Below are 15,869 nucleotides of genomic sequence, written 5' to 3' on the forward strand. Positions count from 1 at the left end.
TTCCCCTTCTGGGTTCCTTGGTATCATTTCTGGTCAGCAGACCTCAGTTGGGACCATGCCAATCTGTCAGAAAGGATGCAATATTGTTAGATCTTAAAATGGGAGAAGTTACCTCAAGAGGACAAGGGATAGAAGAATGAACCTGTCCAACCTCTGGCATTGTTTGTCTACTCACAGCACTAAAAGGGAATAATCGAGTGATACTTTCTTAACCAATATAATCTTTCCTAAGTCATCTGACTTCCATGTATTCGTATACCCAGTGAAAAGTTAAAGTCTCTCACTCTCACTATTAAATGTTAAGGTCTGCCTCTTCCGGCCCCAATTAATGCTTTCTTTTTAATTAAATTCAACAAGTGTTTACTGAATAGCCTTTATTCTAAGTCTAGTGCAGCCTGCACAGGAGTCTGTGTAGGAACAAGACATAATCTATTTACCTACAAGGGAGCTCCCATAAGACTATCCTTTGATTTCTCAACAGGAACTTTGTAGGCCAGAAGGGACTGGCAAGAAACATTCAAAGTGATGAAAAGCAAGGGCCTACAACCAAGATTACCTAACAAAGCTATAATTTGGAAGTGAAGAATAGATAAAGAGCTTCCCAAACAAGAAAAAACTAAAGGGGTTCATCAATACCAAACCAGAATTACAAGGAATTTTAGAAGGACTTCCGTAAGATGAAAAAGATCAAAGATATGAATAATAAAATGGCAATAACTACATATCTATCAACAATTACTTTAAATGTAAATTCATTAAATGCTCCAATCAAAAGGTAGGGTGGTCGAATAGATAAGAAAACAAGACACTTATATATGCTGTCTGTAAGAGACTCACTTCCGACCGAAACATACATACAGACTGAAAATAAAGGGGTGGGAAAAATATTTCATAAAAATGGAAACAAACCAAAAAAGCTGGGGCAGCAAAACTTATATCAGACAAAACAGACTTTAAAACAAAGGATATAACAAGAGATAAAGAAGGACCCAGTAATCCCACTTCTGGGTATTTATCCAAAAAAACCCAAAAGTATACTTCAAGGGGGCATGTGCATCCATATATGTTCGTTGCAGCACTATTTATTTATTTATTGGGGAAGGGGAACAGGACTTTATCGGGGAACAGTGTGTACTTCCAATATTTTTTTTCCAAGTCAAGTTGTTCTTTGAATCTTAACTGTGGAGGGCGCAGCTCAGTTCCAGGTCCAGTTGCAGTTGTTAGTTGCGGGAGTCAAACCGGCAACCTTGTGGTTGAGAGGACGTGCTCCAACAAACTGAGCCATTCGGGAGCTCAGCGGCAGCTCAGCTCAAGGTGCCTGCTCAATCTTAGTTGCAGCATTCTTTACAATGGCCAATATGTGGAGGTGCCTGGGTGTCTGTTGATAGATGAATGGATAAAGAAGAGGTGGTACATGTATATAATGGAATATTGCTTGGCCATGGAAGGGAATGGGTTCTTGTCATTTGCAGCAGTGTGGATGGACCTGGAGGGTATCGTGCTGAGTGAAGTGTGTCAGACAGAGAAAAAGATAGATATACAATGTGATTTTGATTATACGTGGAATCTAAAGAAAAAAACAAACAAACAAAGTAGAAGCAAACTCATAGTTATAGAGATAGAGAACATTTTGATGGTTACCAGACTGGAGGGGGTTGGTAGTGGGTGAAAAAGAGGAAGGGATTAAGAAGTACAAATTGCTTGTTACACAGTAGTCATGGGGATGTAGGGTAGAAAATAAGAAATATAGTCAATAATATTGAATTATTTATGTACGGTGTCAGATGGGTACCAGATATATCTGGGTGATCACTTTGTAAGTTATAAAAGTATAAAATCATTATAAATGTTAATTTGAAACTAATATATGTCAACTGTATTTGAAAAATATTTTTAAAAAGACATGGTCTAGTCATCAAGTTGCTTAGAAGCTAGTACCCTGTCTTGAAGTTTTAAAAACGTAATGTTCTCCCATTTTTTTTCAACTTTGTTTCCAGTTTTTTAAATAAAACAGTAAAGGGTATGTAGTTGAATGAACTTTATGCTCCCCTCCTCCGGTGGGTTTCCCATTCTCCCCTTCTGCTTAGTTGTACTCTCTGTCTTTTCCTTGGTTAGCCAATAGTTTAGTAATTTTATGTTTTATCAATACTTTCTCATTTAATCTTCAAAATGATGTAGCCAGGTAGATTTCATAGATGGGAAAACTGCTCACTGAAGGCCCAAAGGTTCAAGGTCTCTTTGAAATATAGCTACCATTCTTATTAAGGGTGATTAGAGCTCAAGGGTGTCTTGCTCCAAAGCTTGACTTATTTCCATGCACTGGGCTGCCCTTTGAGAATAATTTTAAGGGATGGTAGGATGTGGAAGTCTCAGGTTAAGAAAGGAGTTAAATCACTGATTAACCAGTGTTGAATAATACTCCATGTTCCTGAATCATTTCCTTTTTCAGAATGGTTAAGGGCAGAGGAGACGCAGTGAGGTGTTCCAGGGTTTGCCAAGGACTGAACACACAGAGTCAGCGGGTCAGAGGTGGAAGGTAGCGCCGTCATTCCTAGGAACGATCGGCCCCCAGGGCACATTCCGACGATACTTGAGCCCAAGGCCGGGAAGTGGGTTTCCGCGCAGACCACCGGTCCAGTTGCACGCTTGGCAGGAAGGCCGCTTCAGGACACTGGGTCTCGGGTGTGTGGCGGGCTGCCTCGGAACTCCAACCAGCAGTCCAAACTCTCCACCTGGGGCTCAGGGGCCGGACATTTCCCCGCCCCGGCGCCCGCAGGTCCCTCAGAGCTCAGTCGACCCTGAATCATAAGAGTCGGCTTTTCTGATTGGCTTAGAGTACAAACGCAGGCGAGCGCTGCCTGAGACTCGCTCTTTGATTGGGTTTTAAAGGAACAGCAGAGCACGAAATAAAGAGGCCTTCAGTCATTGGGCCATTGTGCAAATCTCCTTTTGGCTTTTCTGCCGCCTGAATTAGCGTCTCAGGATCTTCGTCATGAGTCTTAAATCTGGGCCTGTCAGTTTGCCCCAGCATTACTTGTCTCTAGGCAGGGCATGGAGTTTACAGAGTTCAACCAATCATATAACGCCGAGATCAGGTTGCCAGGCAGATTATGCTAAGGAAGCCCCGCCTTTTATACTGCTCCCACTCTGCGGCGGGAAGAACCACCTGGAGGTGGCGGGGGGGGTTTGATTTCCATCACCCCTAGGGAGAGAGGATCGGGGACCCGCTGATCTTCCAGCTCCCCTCACCCAACGTCGTGTAAGTACCTAAAGGATTAAGGGAACCGGATAAGGCAGCGTCCAGAGTACCCCATCGGCTGGGAGGGTGTTTCGTCTTTGCTTAGTCCCACCCAAAATGGCGCCAAGCTCTTTCCGCGTCTCAGAGCCCGGCCGGGGCCAACCGACCGCGGACCCGGGTGGGGGGGGAATTGATGGTGGTGGTGGGGGGGAGAAATCCCGGCGGCACCGCCCGATGGTACAGTCCAGCCGGGGCTGGGACGCGGCACCTCACTCGGGGTGGGGGGTCAAACCATCTGCACCTTCTAAGGGGAAAGGGGCAAAAACCCCTAGAGGAGTCGCTCCTGGCATTGCGTTTCGCAATGGCTTCGGCGCCGCTTCGCCCCTGCCTTCGCCGCGCGCAGCCTCCCCCCTGCGACCCCCGAGTGGCTCGCACGCTCCGCCGGCCGCGCGCACCTCTCCTCCCCTGCCTGCGTTGGTTGGGCCGGGACGGCAGTTGGGCGCCCGGCGCGCTCCTGCGGCGGCGGTTGGACGGGCGCTGGGGGTGCGGCGGGCCGTCTTCCCTCGCCCGGGCCGGGGGGCGGCGCGGCTCAGGCCACGGGGCTGTGCGGGCGGCTGGTCCGTGCCACGGAGGGGTCCTTCGGAAGGGGCTCCCTGCTTTGTCTAGTGCGGCCTCGCCGCCATCTGCTATTGATTGCGGGTTCCCCGTCCCCTATTTACAAGTGGGCGTCACCGGGACCCGGGGAGGCCCCGCTCGGAGGGACTTGGGGCTGGCACGTTGGGATCAGTTTTGGTCAACAGTGGCCCGGGGTGAGCTGGGCGGAGGCCGAGGTCAACCTTCGCTCGGTGTCGAGTGCAAAGGCAGGAATCCAAGGGCTTTGGGGAGCGGGGGGACGGCGTTGGAGTTTCCAGCCGATCGTCACCTTTCATTAAGCGGTTGTTAGTCTGTGGCCTGCTACTAGGTTCTCCGTCTCCAGTAAAGTGAATGTGGCGCTGTTGAATTTTTGCGGGCGCGCGTGTTTACCCTGGCTTGGCGGATTTGTTGGATTTCAGTCAACTTGCAATCGATGATTTGTGTATGCTTAAGCACAAATATGGTTGGGGTGCTGTCATCGAGGGTGAAATGTGTGATGAGCCCCACCCAGTCCACCCGTGTCTAATTCGCCTTCGTCTGTTCACATCTTGCCGGGCTCATCACTCCCAAAAGTTCTTTAAATTCGACAGTACTTACTTTTATTAAAAATAAAATCACTCGGGACTGTTTCGTGGCCTCTTTTTCTGACCGGTTCCTTGGTTATCACTTTAACTTTTTGCTGTAAGCTCTTTGACAGGAGGAAGGTATATTATGTATTTGGTATTCTACCCACTCCATCTACGGCATCGCAGTAGTTTCCACGTATAACCATACTTAGACGTTGCTCTAGAATTGAGAAAACGAAAAGGATTGCTTAGGCAAAGCCGGGTTTAGAGCAGTGTTGATTCAATCTGATATATTTAGAAAGTAACTTCTAGATTTACTCTTTTTAATAAATTGAAGTGAAACTGACATAAAACCGAACCATTTTCAAGGGAACAATTTAGTAGCAGATTTACATTTAAAAATTTTGGACCAAGACGTTTCCTCCACCTTCTGAGTCTTATTTATTCCTTGAGCACCCACTCTTGGCTCTGCTCTGTTAGTTTTGTAAGGGTGCTAAAGCGCTCTCTCTAAGCCATGTTTAGTTTAATGTGCATCCTCCACCAGACATCAATGTATGCATCGCATACATATTGTACATGTGAATGTAATTGAGTGTGTATTATAAATAAGGCAAAATTCATGTCTTCAAGGGCCCTGAGTGCTTTTTATTTAGAGATTATGCTGGTATAAGGGATACCATAATCCAATATAATCCTGAATTGATTGACACTACTTCAATTTCCACTTGTCTAAATTTATTTTTTTCTTTCACTTTAAAGAATAATGCAAGGTCGTTGTAGACAACAGAAAATATAGAAACCGTGTAAAAAGAAAAAAATTACCTAAAGTACGACTCCCAGAGATAACCTCTGCTGATATTTTGGTGTGCTTCAAATCTTTTTTATGTGTGTGTATAAAACATTTTTACAAACTTGTCATCATGATACTTTTTTTTTTTTTTTTTATGTCCATAGGTGCCTAATGCCTTCATTGGTAATTGGCCATTTTCAGTGGTTTTCCCCATTACTTGAAGGGGGGCATCGTGAGAGCCTCTGAATGAAAAGCATTACAATATTTTACCTTTTAAATACATAATCTAATGGGATAGGTTTTCTGAGTACAAGCAGATTTAATCAAAGTGTTGAGAAATACTGACCTATAATGTTGATTTCCTTAATTTCACATTTTAAGCACTGGTAATCACATGGTAACTACATAGTTTCATTTGGCAAAAATAGTAAACTATTAAACATCCTGTCACTGCAATGTTTGAATTGTTTAGTTAGAGTTTGTTTTAAAGTTGAAGGCTGATGTCCTATGACCTATTACCACTAAAATACAGTCTTCCCCCACCCCACCTCCTTTCCAAAGAGCATAGACACACCCTGTCTAGCAATTTGTTTTTTCACAAGCAGAATTTATTGACTACTGTTTAAATTTATCATAGGTATTTTAATAGATTAGCAAGTGAGAATTTGGTGTGGTGTCTAGAAAGAGCCAGTGAGTGAAGAAAAAGCAAATGTTTGCTAAACAAAGTCTGCAGAAAGTTTCTGCTTTTGTATGACCTGCCAGCTAAGTATGGTATTGCAAGCGGCAGGAAGGTTGAGAGGGGAGGTTTTCCTGACTTGATTATTTTGGTCATTCTCTGCTGAAGCCTTCCTTTCCCTCTTCTGCCATTATACTGTTGACATGATTTAGTTGAATCACTGCTAAAGTGTATCTGGCCTCTGTCCTTTTACTATCAAAGTTATAAGCCTAGTTTAAGACTTATGTGGAACATTCTGAACTGGTGCCTTTTCAGTTTATCTCCTACAGCTCCTTTTGTGACGTTGATACTGTACTGAAACATTATTTCCATTCCCTTTTCAAAATCCTTCAGTGGCTTCCCATTGCCCATACTTGTGTAGATTTTAAATTTGTTTAAGTTGTGGAAAGCACCTAGAAGTAGGTCTTTTTGGATACATTTGAAATACTTTAGAGAATTGGGGAAAGATAATGGAGAGAGAGGAAGGAGGTTATGGATATTCCCAAATCACAATGATCACTGATTAAAATGTGAAAACAATCATTATGAAATCAATACCATGCAATATTTTAAGAACACCAAACATACAGATTGCTAAAAGATTACTATCTTCGAAGGTAATCTGTCATGGTTTGTTACTCATTTCTTAGTTGAACTCTCATTTCAACATTAGAATATTGGAACTACATACTTCCTTTCTTTACCCATGTCTGTCACTTTCCAGGTCCTACTCTGATTGTAACCCACAGCTTCTTTCCTGCTGTGATCTTTAGAAGGGCTGTCCCTTAGTTCTGTGCTGTCCAGTGTGGTCTATGGAGCACTTGAAATATGCTAGTGTGGTAAATGTGAAGTACACACCAGATTTCGAGATGTAGTATGAAAAAAAAAGCCAGAGTATTTCAATTTCTAAAATATTGATTAGATATTGAAATAATATGTTGCATATACTAGGTTAAATAAAATATATTGCAATTAATTTTTTCTGTTTTTACTTATTGAAAGTGTGGCTACAAGAAGATTTATAATTATGTATGTGGCTTGCGTGACTTCTGTTGAACAGTGCAGGCTTCGACTTAGTCCCGTAGGGATGGGTATTCCCAAGTATGTAGCACTAAGTCCTCATACAGTGTGTTTATCTTTGTTTCTTTAGTTCAACTGATAGATGTGTCTGACTTTTTTTAGTGCTTATATTAACTCCCACAGAAACATTATTCTTTTGAAGAACACCTTAATCTTAAAACGACTTCCAGAGAATTGAGTTTAACTGTTACTGAATTAATATATTCAATTAATCATTTGAACTTAAAATAGTAAAATGACATCTGTTGAGCACATAATCCATTTGAAAAAAAGTTGAGCTAAGCATAAGCAGCTGAATTTTCCCAAACTTGTCTGCAACTTACTGATTTTTATAGTGTACCATTTTTCAAAGATTTAAAGATTTCTGGGAGAAACTTGAAATTGAGAAAATCAAGCTCACATTTTTTTCCTTTTCTTCTGTGATTTAGGAAAAGGCCACAATTGTTTGATTTTAAGTGTGGAACGCTTGGACCAGCTTGTGGGACAACTGTCCTTTTAAACACAATTAAAGAATCATAGCCTACAGATAAAGATCAGATTCTTTTACACCAATATTTGAAAACATTGTCAATTTTGCTATAACTGACCTTTGTAGATGTATTTCCTTTTAATACCCTGTATGGAGGTTTGATATTGTATAGCATTTAACAAAGTGGGGTCTGGGGGTAAAGGAACCTAGATTTACTCAGTTGATCATCTATGATCTTGGATCCATTACTTAACTTCCATAAAGCTTAGTTTCTTTTTTGTGTTCACCACCCAGAGTCAGTTCTCCTTCCATTACTATATATTTGACCCCCTTTACTCTCTTTTACTACCCCCCGCCCCCCAAGCCTTAGTTTCTTTATCAAATCGTTTAACTAGTTTCTTAATTATGAATGAGAATAATAATAGTACAAATCTCATAGACTATGTAGGAGAATGCTTATCACTTACCATAATAGTATAAATGGCTCAATAACAAAGCATATAGCAATTGTGGCTCAGTAACTGTTTACTGATTTGGAACCCTCTGCTTTAGCCAAACTGCTCTTCCCATGGTCCCTACAATATTCTGAGGTGTTCCTTCATGTTTTCACTCCTTCATTTCTCAAATGGAATGTTCCTGTCTGCCCACCAAAATCCTATCTACCCTTCTACAGCAGTGATTGGTAAACTTTTTTGGTAAAGAACCAGGGAGTATTTATCCGAAGAAATCCAAAACACTAATTTGAAAAGATTTATGCACCCTTATGTTCATTGCAGCATTATTTACAATTGCCAAGATACGGAAGCAACCCAAGTGGCTGACAATAGACGATAGGAGAAAGAAGATGTGGTACATATACACAATGAAATATTACTTGGCCATAAAAAAGAATGATATCTTACCATTTGTGATAACATGGTTGGACCTTGAGGGTGTTATGCTAAGTGAAGTAAGTCAGACTGAGAAAGACAAATACCATATGATCTCACTTATATGTGGAACCTAAGAACAAAAGAAGCGAATAAAACAGAAACAGACTCATAGATATAGAGAACAAACTGATGATTGCCAGAGGGGAGGGGCGTTGGGGAGCTGGGTAAGAAAGGTGAATGGATGAAGAAATACAAATTGGTGGTTACAAAATTGTCACGGGGATGTAAAATACAGCATGGAGTGAATAGTGTTGCAATAACTATATATAATGCCAGGTGGGTACTAGACTAATGGGGGGGAAATTACTGCATAAATTATATAAATGTCTAACCACTATGGTGTACACCTGAAACTAATATAAAATAATATTGAATGTCAACTGTAACTTAACAACAACAACAAAAGAACTAGGGAGTAAATTATTGTGGCTTTGCTGGCCATCTGGCTCTTGTCACCTACTCTCCTCCACCCACATATTAGGTTGGTGCAAAAGTAATTGTAGTTTTTGCAGTTATTTTTAACCTTTTAAATCGCAATTACTTTTGTACCAACCTAATAATATGAAAGGATGGCTTTGTTCTAATTAAATTTTATTTATGGACCCTGAAACTTGAAGTGCTATAACTTTCATGTGTCACAAAATACTTTGAGTCTTTTCAACTATTTTATTTCCTTTATTGTTTTTTTCTTTTTAAGCATTTTAAAATGTAAAAACCATTTTTAGGTCACAGGCCATATAAAAGCAGGTGTTGGGCTGCACATGGGCTGTAGTTTGCCAACCCCTGAACTAGAGCTAGTTGAAAGTACATACTCCTTGCTGAGGCCCTGTTGACCATCTCACTTGAAAATGATCCCTTTTGTCTGTAAATATCCTACAAGAATAGTAACATTTACTGAGTGCTTAATTTGTATTGTGTGGCAATTATTTGTGTTTATTTCTTGCTTCCTGAACATACTATAAATTCCTTGAAGCCATGGATATCTTTTAGCCTCCTCATATAGAATGCAGTACAAGAATGCCTTTTACTTATTGGATTCTAAAATGTTTGGAGGACTAATGGATTGAATACAATTATGATATTCAAAGTGATTTCTGAAGTTTTCCATCTTTTTCTTTAAAATTCTTAATTTTGTAGGCAAATCCTACCATTTTCCTAGTGCTGCTTGAAGATTTGGAGGCCAGTCTAAGGGGGTTATTTTCAGTCTTGCTGCAAATCATGATTACAGGGAACCTTATAATGTCCTTCTGCTAGTGGGATAACTGTAATTCCTTTGACTATAGCTTTGTGTTTGACTAACTTTTTAGTGTCCTTTCTAAGGCACCTGTTTATGTTTAATCTGTAATGTGTGACATTGACAGAACAGTGTGGTAACTACTTTACAAAGGAGAAAACGGAGATAGAAGTTTAGTGAGTCATGTGACAGTGGTGGGAACCAAGACTAAGGAGCAAGGTGTCTGGATTTCTCAATCTCAGGCAATGGTGTGTATGTTAGTGAGATTTCAATCTCCTACTCATCATTTATTCATCTTTTCTTCTTTTTCTCTTGAAGTTGACGAATTGAAATTACTCAGGGTTTTACTTACTTTATAATTTGATAACTATGAGGACCTATGACCAGTAGATGTTTAGGATACTTGTTTATATGACTGCAACTTTTCTTAAGTACATTAAATCTGTTGGAGTGACATATGACATAACTACAAAACAGTAACTCTGGAATGAAAACTAAATTATGTAGCAGTAATTGTGCTTGATGAGCTTTGTTTCATTTACAAACTTTAAGAAAGTTTATATTCTTATTTAGATATACTTATCCCAAACTCTAGGTGTCTCATCAAAAATATCTTTTATGCATCGTTTAAAAAATTATCTTTTTTTCAGATTCATGGTTTTCAACAGTCATAAGCTGTAGGAGATGTATTTTAGTCTAACAAAATATGTATAAGACCTTTACAGAAAATATTCTAAAGCTTCATTGAGTGACTTTAAACAAAACCCAAACAAAATAGAGAGACACTGGTTCAAGGATTGGAAGATTCAGTATTGTAAGGTGTCTTATACTGACTTATAGATTTAATGTAATTCCAGCACATTTAAATAAACTAGACAAACTGATACGAAAATTTTTGTCAAGACCCAATAAAAGGCAAGACACTCTTGGAAAAGAGAAAGAAATCGGGAAAACTTCTCTAATAGAGATCAAGAAGAGCTATAATAATTAAGACTGTGTAATATTGGCACCGAGATAGACTAACAGATCAATAGAGCACCATAAGGAGTCCAGAAACAGTTTCACACATATTCATGATTTATGACCCAGGAAGCATGGTAGATGAAAGGCAAAATAATAAAGCTTTTAGAGGTTAATATAGGAGAAGATATTCATGACTTCAGTATAGAGAAGGGTTTCTTAAATAAGATGTTACCTGCACTAATAGAATAATGGGCAAGAGTCTTCAACAAGCACTTCAGAAAAGGAGAAATCTAAATGTCTAATAAACACATAAAAAGGTGTTCAATCTTGTTAATAATCAAGGAAATGCAAATTATAACTACAGTGCCGTGTTACTCTACACCTAAGTAAAGTTGGTTATACCAAATCCTGAAGCTGTTGAGCAATAGGAACATTCATACCTGGCTGGTAGGAATATAAATTGGTCTGACTGCTTTGGAAAGCAGTTTGGCGTTACCTGGAAAGTGAAAAACATGCAGGCTCTAAAGCCCAGCAATTCCACTGTTAGGGAAATGCATAGACATGAGAGAAAAAATATTCGGAGTAATCAGTTTTCCTGATATGAATTGATTCAGTTAATATTTCAGGGCTGCTGTGAAACACACAGATAGCTTTCTTTTTTTTTCACACGATGAATAAATGTTATTTATATTTTCTCTTTCTGCTGAATATTTTAATAAAATCTTCCAATCTGTTCTTAAGTTCCTAAAGAACTGGGTATTTAATAAATCTTAATGTGTTTTTAAAAATTATTAGAATATTTATAATGGCACCCCTCACTATAGCTTTGGAGTTACCTCAGCTCTCTGGCTATTGACTAATTTGCTCAGTTAAATCTGTTTGTGGGTTTGGTAAATTATAACCTTCTCTGGTTCCTTTAAGATCAAGCCTAGCCTTGTGATTGCATCATCTGGTGGGAAATCAAGGGGATAGCAGCGGGTCCAAGCCATGCTTGGATTCTGGTAGCTTTGCCTAGGAGGAAAGCTGTGCATCAGAGAAGGAAAAAGATCCCTGTAATAGAAGGGATTGGGTTCAAATAACAGTTATCAGTGTTATGACCTTGGACAAATAACAATTTTTGGTTGTGAGAATTAAGTGAGATTGAGTATTTAAATACTCAAGGCATCTTAGTATTTAAGTATTTAAATCTTAGATATTTGAAGACATACTGAGAATTTAAATACGCAGGACAATTCACAATGCCTGGCATGTGATAGGTGCTCAGTAAATGGTAACAGCTATAATTATCACTATTCTACTAGTTTCTTAAGTAACATTGAATTTCCACAGTATGCATTTTCAATCAGATAAACTATGATTTATGCTGATTTTTAAAATAAAGAGCATCTGTTAGGGGAGTCTAGTTTTGTGGTCTCATTTAATTCCTTTACTGGATTTGCAAATGTGCCCAACATGTTGTGGTCTACATCTGAATGAAATGGTCAGGCAAGTGTTTGCAGAGGGATGGCTGAGATTTCTAAACAGGAACATGATGCCACTATTTTGTCTCTGCTTATGGAAATAAATGCTAATCACATAATTTTAAAATTCTATCAATATTAAGTTGAAATATACATATTTTCTAGTGAAATATATCAGTTGAGAGAACCTTTGTCTACAGTTAAGAGATACTTATTCCCAAATCAATTGTTTAATAATAAAAATGTATTAAAAAGTCTTTTAATTGGAAAGTAGACTTTTCTGGATAAGATACCCTTATGACCAAATACTTAGCCTGTGGTGATCATACTTTAGTTATTAACATTTGTGGTAAAACATTCTCTACCATTGTACTGTAACAAACAACCCACTCTGTCTTAACACTGAGCCTGGGAATTAGGTAAGATAGTTGCTATTATTCCAGGTTAAGATAAAGAACTTTTACTTGCCTTCACATCCAATATTTTCCTACTGCTCTGTACTGAGAAAATACTTTAAGAAATTCCTGGCTTGTAGAAGAAGACAACTCTGTATACTAGACCAGTAGATGCTGGGCGACTATAGTAGTTTTATTAAGATGTAGGAGGTAGAATTTAGATTACAAGTCTTAATTATATGCCAGTAAGATAGATTTTTTAATGAAGGCAGTAACAACTGCCTCACTTGTTAATCAAATGCTTGTTTTTGACCATTCTGTGTTTCATATATAACTTTGCAAACAAAGAACTAAGGTTGAGGAATGAAAATTTGAAAATGAACAGAAGGTTAGGCCCACACTAACCTTTTCACAGGGGGAGTGAACTGAATATAAAGGGAATTACTTCAAACCAATATCAATTTGCTGCTTAGTCTTGGGTCAGTGCCATGGTTCTGTCTATTTGAACAAAAGGCTGTATGTTCCAGGAGTTTGAGGTGGAGTGAACACATTGTTACACGGTTTTCTCTTGTATTTTATACAGTGTTAAATTATGAAAACTGTGCTCTAGAATAATTTTCTCTAAGCAATTTTAAGGTTCTTTTTTTCCAGTTAAAACATTTTAAAGCACTTGAATTTATTGAGGAAGTAGTTTATACTTAAGATTACACCTCTTTACATTATCCAGTATTTTATGCTAACAAGTTGGATTTGTGATTGTCAAGTCATAGTTACCACCCAGAACCATCTGTAAGAAAGGCTTTCAGGGCCCCAGGAGACCCACCTGCAAGTCTGCTATTTAGTTACTGCAATTGCTAATTCAACAAAAGAGCTTGAGATATGTGGGCCAGATAGCTATCTGCGTACAGGTGTGCCAGGGCCACAGATTGTACTTGTGCACCTGCCATTTGTCTTGTGAATAAATGCCACTGTTCAAAAAGGTGCTGGAGGGATTGTGCTGAGAGCTATGTAAATCCATTATCCATAGTCAAAAAACAGGGATGCGCAATATGATTTGATGAGTCATTTATATCAATCTTTGAGTCTTTAAATGTTTCTCATAAATCCATATTTACATCCAAAACTTATTTCAAATATTCTTGATAAATGTGTGGAATAGATTTGCATGTTATGCAGCAAAGGGAAGCTGGAAAATGAAATGCCCATGAGAATAATCTGGTTCTCAAGGAAGACCACCACAGTGAACAACCACCCAAGTCTTTTCAGAATTCTAAGACATAAATTACCACAAACATATTAGGGAAACTGGTAAGTTCTTTTTTTTTTTTTTTTTTGAAGAAAGGTGTAAGGCTTCTTGCTAAGTTTTTGTTTAGTAATAAAAATGTCTTTTTTAAGGTGAAAACTTTGGGCACTGAACGTTTGTGTATGAATATCTGTTAATATTGCTAAGTTGAAGTAAGAATTCAGAGCTCTAATCTTTGCAGTTCTTGGCTTTGTTATAAGCAGTCCCTTAGATTACTTCTGGAATGATTTTCCAAAAAGAGTTATTGGCCATGATAAAATATTTTTCGTTCCTTTTTGTGGCAGAGTTAGCTGGATCTGGCTGACATCAGAATCTCCTGGGGAGGTTTATAAACAAAGGTTCCTGCTCTTTTTTCAACCTCTGTAGTTGTTGGAAGCAAAATTTTCAGGGGTGAGACTGCAATTTGTCTTTTTTCCTAGTTCCCCAGGTAATTCTGATGTATCCAGTTCATGAAGTTTGGGAATTGTAATTCTTCAACTTGAAGTCTTTTATAGGCCCATTCTAATTACTGTTTGAGGCTTTTCTCTCTCATAGTTACTAGTCCCTGAACATGTCCTAAATTTCTCTTGCCTCTGGAACTTTCTCAAGTTGTTTTCATCAGAAATGCCTTTACATTTATTATAGTAGCAAATATTGTTCTCTGTCTGTTTCTCTCTCTCTCTCTCTCTCTACACACACACACACACACACACACACACACACCTACATATATAAAGGTTCTTCATGTTTATTGCCAAATTGCTCCTAGAAGGTTTGCATTGATTTAAAAGCCCACCTTTTTAAAAACAGCTTTATCAAGATATAATTCACATACCATGCAATTCAGTCATTTAAACTATACAATTCAGCGGCTTTAACATATTCACAGTTAGGCAACTGTTACCACAATCAATTTTAGAATATTTTCATAACCCAAAAGAAACTCCACATCTCTTTAGCCATCACTCTTTACTTCCTCATTTCATCCCAATCCTTAGGCAGCCACTTATCTACTTTGTATTTCTATTGATTTGCCTATTCTGCAAATTTTATATAAATGGGACCATTCAGTATGTGATTAGGTCCTTTGTGATTATTAGCTTCTTTCACTTAGCAGAACAAAGTTTTCAAGGTTCATTCTTGTTGTCAAGTTTATCAGTATTTCTTTTTTTTTCCCTGAGTAATATTCCATTATATGGATATACCACTATTTATCCATTCATCAGCTGATGGACTTTGGGGTTGTTTCCACTTTATAGCTGTTATGTATAACGCTGCTGTGAAAATTCATGTACAAGTTTTTATGTGAACATATGGTTTTATTTTCCTTGGGTTTGTTATACTTTGGTGACAAATCATTGGGTCATTGTGTAACTATGTTTGGCTTTTTAGAGGAAACATCAGACTGTTTTCCATAGTGTCTGCATCATTTTACATTCTCACCAGCAGTGTGTGAGGCTTCCAGTTTCCTGCATCCTTACCAATACTTGCTATTACCTGTCATTGTATTAGAATTTTGAATGAAATTGAGAAGATTAAAATATACTACAAAAATGAGCATAATAGAAACTAGAATAACATTAACAAAGGCAATTTTGTATGGTTAGTTGACATAGCATAAAGAATGTTGCCTAGTGTTGTGTTTGGAACTCTCCAAACAGTAAAAAAAATATTTTGCTGAAATTGAGGCTACAAAATCTATGTTCAACTATAATTCCGAATCTACAATATCCTGTACATTTTCTTAGCTGGCCTAACCTTTACTCTTAGCGGAGAATTTACAATCTGTATGACTTGAATTTCAAGTATATTCTGTTTACACAATAGCAGATAAAGAACCTGAGGTGCTGCATTCCTTTTAACCCTAGAAATGAACATGAATCGTTAGGGTATATTAAAATTATATTGGCATGGCTGGTTAGCTCAGTTGGTTAGAGCATGGTGCTCTTAATAATGAGTTTGCCGGTTCGATGCCCACGTGGGCCACTGTGAGCTGCGCTCTCCACAACTAGATTGTAACAACTACTTAACTTGGAGCTGATGGGTCCTGGAAAAACACACTTAAATAAATAAACGTTAAAAAAATTATATTAATAACCAGAACAACCACAA

General features: G+C 38.5%; 1 protein-coding gene across 3 annotated transcripts in view; it reads left to right on the forward strand.

Moving 5' to 3' along the window:
- Positions 1 to 3,139: 3,139 nt before the first annotated feature.
- The window catches only part of PRDM10 (PR/SET domain 10), an 88,633-nt gene continuing 75,903 nt past the window's right edge, over positions 3,140 to 15,869 (forward strand). For all 3 annotated transcript variants that reach the window (XM_074321062.1, XM_019713984.2, XM_019713986.2), the window contains exon 1: positions 3,140 to 3,259. The gene's annotated coding sequence lies outside the window, so the exon portion shown is untranslated. The remainder of the gene's footprint in view (positions 3,260 to 15,869) is intronic.

This window comes from Rhinolophus sinicus, linkage group LG16, assembly GCF_036562045.2.
Source record: "Rhinolophus sinicus isolate RSC01 linkage group LG16, ASM3656204v1, whole genome shotgun sequence".
Lineage (NCBI taxonomy): Eukaryota > Metazoa > Chordata > Mammalia > Chiroptera > Rhinolophidae > Rhinolophus > Rhinolophus sinicus.